This window comes from Lissotriton vulgaris, chromosome 10 (assembly GCF_964263255.1).
Source record: "Lissotriton vulgaris chromosome 10, aLisVul1.2, whole genome shotgun sequence".
Classification (NCBI taxonomy): domain Eukaryota; kingdom Metazoa; phylum Chordata; class Amphibia; order Caudata; family Salamandridae; genus Lissotriton; species Lissotriton vulgaris.
Window position 1 is genome coordinate 345,651,084 of NC_141698.1, and position 5,325 is coordinate 345,656,408.

General features: G+C 53.4%; 1 non-coding gene across 1 annotated transcript; it reads left to right on the top strand.

Moving 5' to 3' along the window:
• The first annotated feature begins 292 nt into the window (after positions 1-292).
• On the top strand, positions 293-399 carry LOC147685216 (U6 spliceosomal RNA). Its single transcript, XR_015300837.1, has one exon. It is a non-coding gene; the product is annotated as a U6 spliceosomal RNA (small nuclear RNA).
• Positions 400-5,325: the final 4,926 nt, after the last annotated feature.

Consider the following 5,325-nt stretch of genomic DNA (forward strand, 5'->3'; position numbering starts at 1 on the left):
TGGGGTTTACGGGGGCTGTTGCTCCTGTTCTTTCTTCTCGAGCTGCTTCTGTGGTCTCCAGGTTGGCTTTTGGCTTATATCTTTTTCTCCATGGGCCTTGGCGGTGGTTTCTCCTCCTCCTCCTGCTCCGTTGCTCGCCAGGCTTCCCTTACGCCCTCTTCCTCGTGTGTGGTTCACATGCTCAGCGGGTGCTCATGGGGCGTGTTCACTTCGGCTGCCTCCTGGGGGCTCTGGGGTTGCCTTTTTGCCAGTGGTTGACACGCATGTTTGTTGTGCGTTCCGTGTCTCCTCAGTGCTCGCTTCAGCGGCGCATATACTGGTGTTGGTACTATCCCGTGAGGTTTGGCATGGCCCCTGCGCAAGGTTGACACGCATGTTCGTGTGGCGTTCCATGTTTGGCGTCTCCCATTGGGTTGCTCTCTCTGCTTTTTCGCAGGGTCCCTTGGTTTGGCTTGGGGCCATGGTGCTATGGCTCGGTGGTAAGTCTTGTGCCTTTGGTGATGCCCGCCAATGTCTGGCCGGGGTTCGGTTCCTGCCGTTGTTGTAAGTAAGTAAGTAAAGTAAGCTTTATTCGATTTTTCAGGTAAAATCATAAAAGCACTACAAAAACATTTATACATACAACGATTAAAAGTATTGTATACATAATCGATACAAAATAGACGCTTACTTAATCATTGAGAATATTTCATGGAAAAACAGAATAAAAAACCGTATACAAACATTTCATTAGTGGCAGGCGACGATGAACCACAGGGTGAAAATTTAACACAAAGATTTTCTGTACATTATTACCGTTTTTAAAAAACATGAGACGGCGTAAGTGATATGATCTCCTAACTGTAACATTTTTAGATATGCTGGTCTACATTTTCGTAACCCCCATCGTTTTAATAACGGCATCAAGAATTGTTTTCTGGGGTTCGTATATAGTTTGCAAAAAAACATGATATGAATGTTAGATTGCACCGAGATGTTATCACAAGGGCATATTAATTTGTTAGAGGACCAGTCATTGACATTAGGTAGGGTAACCATGCAGAAAAAAATACCCAGACGCAAGCGAGTCAACAACATTCGAAGGTATGGGCTCTGTACCAGGACGAGGTAAGTTTGCAAACCCTCAGTTGGTGTGATTTCCTGGTAATTCTAACAGTTTCTAGATGGATGGTTATCATTTTTTTCAAGGCTGGTCTTGATAGTCCATTCAGGGTTCTAGGGTTATCAAAGTACTCTGGGTGGCCCAGATCGGTAAGCATGGATCTCACATAAGATAACCATTTAACATTGTCTGCCTCTGCTTCGTGGTTTGCTGTGTTGCCTTCCGGGCTTTGGGCCTGTGGTCCTTTTGTCCTGTGGACTCCTGTCCCTGCTGTTTTTGTGCGGGTACGGTCCCGGTTGGTTCCTTGTTGGCCGTCCTCCAGGGTTTTCCGGGGGCTGTGGGCTACGGCTTGTCTGATGTGGGCTTCCTGCTGTTGGGGTCTGTCCGTCCGTCTCTGGGCTGCGTCAGTGTTTTCTTGCTGACTGTTTTCTGCGCCTGGTGGGCTCTCCTTGTCTTGTCGGGGTCCGCAGCTTTGCCACTCCCTGCTTTTCCTGCTCCCTGTCTCGGTGGGCGGCTATTACACCCTTTTACTGTCGGCTTCCTGCTGTCACCGTGCTTCTCCTTGCTCCCTGGGGGTCGGGTCTTTGTTGCGGTCCTTCTCTTCCGGGCTTTCGTTGCCCCTGGGGCTATGGCCCTTTGGTGGCTCTGCTTCCTTTGGGTGTTGCCTGCCGGGTCGGACCGGGGTTTGGCGCCTGCCTCTGGTGGGGCGTGCGTTCTTCCTTTTTGTTGCGGGGTCGTTTTTTGACGGTTTCGCTGATCCTTTCTCTCCGGGTCCTGTTCGTGGGTTTTCCGGTTGGGGTTGTCTGCCTTGGTGGGGCCTGCCTCTGGTCGTGGTTTGGGTCTTGTTGGCTGGCGGTGTTTTTTCTTTTTTCGCCGCTGTCTGTCCTTTGCGGATCCTCCCCTTCCTGTTGGTCTCGGTGCGTCTGGCCTTTCCTTGGTTCCTTTTTTCCCCGCCTCTTCCCGCTCTGTCTCCAGGGTGGGCTGGGTTCCTCCTTCCCGTGTGTTGGTGGTGCCTTCCTCTGGCCGTGCTTGGGTTCCCGGTCTGTGCTGGGTCGGTGGTTTTCCCTGTGGTCATTTTTCCTGTTGGGCTTCTTTTTGCCGTTCCTTGGCTTCTCTGGGGTTTTTTCCCCTGCCTTACTGGAACTTGTTGGTCACTGTGGTGGGTTTGTCCCCTGCCTCGTGCTCCGGGGTGTGTGCGGGGTTCGCCCCTTTTTTGTCTTTTGGCGCATTGGTATTGTCCTTGCCTGGGTCATTTTTGGCTTCTGCCTTTCTGGCCCTGTGTACTCATGGTCTCATCGGCTCTCCTTCGGTGGTTTATGGATCGGGCCTCTTTGGTGCCTGGTTCGGGAGTCTCCTGGGTCCGTCTGGTCCTGTCTGCTTCCTTTGGGTCTCCGGTTTTGGCTCTTCGGCCTTCTCATCCGGGCTCCCGGCTTTGCGCTTCCTGGGGTCCCTTTGCCTGTTGGCTGTTTTTTTGTTTCTGGCGGTGCTATGGGATTTCCTGGTGGGGCCCTGCGCTTCTGGTGTGGGTGTGTCCTCGTTTCTTTCCCCTGGTTTTGGGGTCCCGGGTCCTGTTGGCTCCCTGGGTTTCTTGTCTTGGCTCGGACTCGTCTTCGCCCTTCCCTCTCTTTTCTTCACGCCTTTGGTGTGTTGCTGCCGCGCTCCTATGCCTGTCGGTTCTTCGTTGTCTCGCTGGGCTGGGCCTGATTGTGGGCTGGCTGTCTGTTTGGCCGCCTGGGTGCTCTCTTCGACGACTCGCTCCCTTCTTGGGTTTCTTCTTGGGCCGGTCTGCTTGGTCCCTGTGCAGGGTGTTTTCCGTCCCTGGCCGGTTGGCTGCTTTCTACCTCTTCTTCTCCCTTCTGGCCGTGCCTGTGGGTTTTCGTTTTTTTTTTTTTGCCGGGTCTCTTCGGAGTCATTTCCGGCTCCTTCCTGGGTTTGTTTTCCCTGGTGCCTGCCTGGGTTCTCTCCTTGGAGTCGCGGTCCCTTCCGGGGGGTCCTTTGTGTGACTGGGGTTTGTTCCCCTGTTTCTTTTCGGCTCCCTTTTCCATTCTTCCGGCTCTTGCCTGTCTGTTGGATGGCTCTGGTGCCGCTTCCCAGTTTTTCTGGTTCGGCTCTCTCGCGGGTTGTGGTCGCCCTTGCGGTGTTGCTGTTTTGGGCGGACTGGTTGTCTCTTTCCACTAGTGTTTTTTTTGTTGGGTCGCTGTGGTGGGGATGCCCTCTGTTCCTCTTTTGCTTCCCTCTCACTTTGTGCTGCCTGGTGGGCTGCCCTGTTGTGTTGATCTGGCCTACTCTTTTCTGTTCTGGCCCTGGTTACTGTTGCCTTTTTTTGGCTCCGTGCGGTCCGGTCCCGTGCCTTTCTCTGCCTTCCTTCGGTTGGGGTGGTTTTCCTGGTGACTCTTGGTGTCTCTGGGGTCCGCTTTGTTTTTTCGGCCTTCCCGGTGTCTTCGGTCCCGGGTTGGTTCTCCTACTCGTGTTTGCCTCTCTCCTGGGTGGTCCTTCCACTCGTACTGGTCTTGTTGGTTTGCCCTCTTTCGTGGGCATCCCCTTCTGGTCTGTCGGTTTTCTTGTGAGTTTCCATGAAGCCGCTTGGCTTTGGTATGTGCTCACTATGTAAGTCATGTGGCGAGGAAGACTAACGAGGAGGTAATGCCCCGGTTACTTACCGGTAATCTTCATTACTCCGAATATAGTCTCCCTCGCCACATGAGTTTCCATCCCTCCCTCCCTGTCTGGCTATCGGCTTCATGTTTTTTTTGCTTGGTGGTTTCAGGCTGAAGGGTTGGGCCGGCCCGCCTCTTATAGAGGTCAGGTGGTAATGGGTCGGGCATCTTGGAAAGGGATGGGAGGCATGGGAGGCTGACTTTTTGCTTTGGAGGGTTCTGGTGTGGAGCTGAAGCTCACTATGTAAGTCATGTGGCGAGGAAGACTATACTCGGAGTAATGAAGATTACCGGTAAGTAACCGGGGCATCACCAGTCTACAACCCTTCCCTCATGAGCCCTCAAAAATCTAATATACTCTAATCTCCATTGTCTCCGCTCACCTCAACAGAGTCCCCCTCACCACCCCGCCCATCCCAGATTCCTCCAAGAGAGAAGAAAGCAAATCATATGCAGGGCAGTGGCCTTTGTCAACACGTCCGTCTCCGTCCGCCATCCCCTTGAATCCAGGGGCCTCTCTCCACCGCCGGGAATGGGTCTTCCGGGTGCCGCCTTGTCAGCTGCAGGTGCACAGCTCTCCTCGGCTTGGTCAGCTGATTCTGGCTGGATTGTGCTCTAGTGCACTTCGTTGGTTGAACTGGCTGGCCAGGAATCAGTAATAGAGAACTGGAAGTAACATCATGTGATACCCGCGACTGGTGGTAATTAACTACAGTAAGCACCGGTGTGCACGCATTAAGCACTTGACCACCTGCATGATGCTGTGAGGGGTCACAGCCGTTCCCCGTGCTTAACATATACCTCAGAAGTTTGATGAGACAGAGCAGCCCTGTCTGCAGAACTGTTTGAAATAAATGAAAGCATCAAATTATCTTGCAGTGACTGTGAGTGCTTGCTGTGCAGAAGAGCAGGCTCCACAGTCCGAACGAGGATCTCTGGCGATGCCCCATCCTGAGCCGGCAAACTGCATAAATATTAACTACCGATCGCGCGGCTGCATCTGCATCAATAATCATCTACACCACGGTTATTCACGGAGCACTACTGTGTTACTGTGTGAGACACTCGACTGGCTCTAAATGACAACAACTTGAAGTTGAACTAAAGTCAGTGGTGGCAATCACTGGGCAGGCGGTATGGCCAAAGTACTAGTGCAACTTACTTGTTCTGTAGTCAATCACAGTCGTCTGGCACTCTGTCTCTGAGGGGCAGTTCAGTCCTGGCGCAGGCAGGCGGTGACGGTGAGCCACCCTGGGGGTCGCGGCCGCACAGCACTGGCAGACTGCAGCTCCCCCAGCACCTGAGGCCTCTCATGCGGGTCCATGATGCTGAGAGTTAATGCGGCCTGGGCCGCGAATGCCGGCAGGGACGCAAACAGCACATCTCCAGTGGCAGTAAGTTGAAACCCCCGCTGCTCCTGAATCCAGGACGTGAGGTCATATCCCCCCTGCTGTGCCAGCCAGTACGCAACCACTGCGGAGGGTAAGCCCCCGCCCCCAGGTCTCGGTATTGGCAGTGAGTCAGTGACTCACTGTGTGATAGCCGCGCTGCGGTGGGAATGTCAAT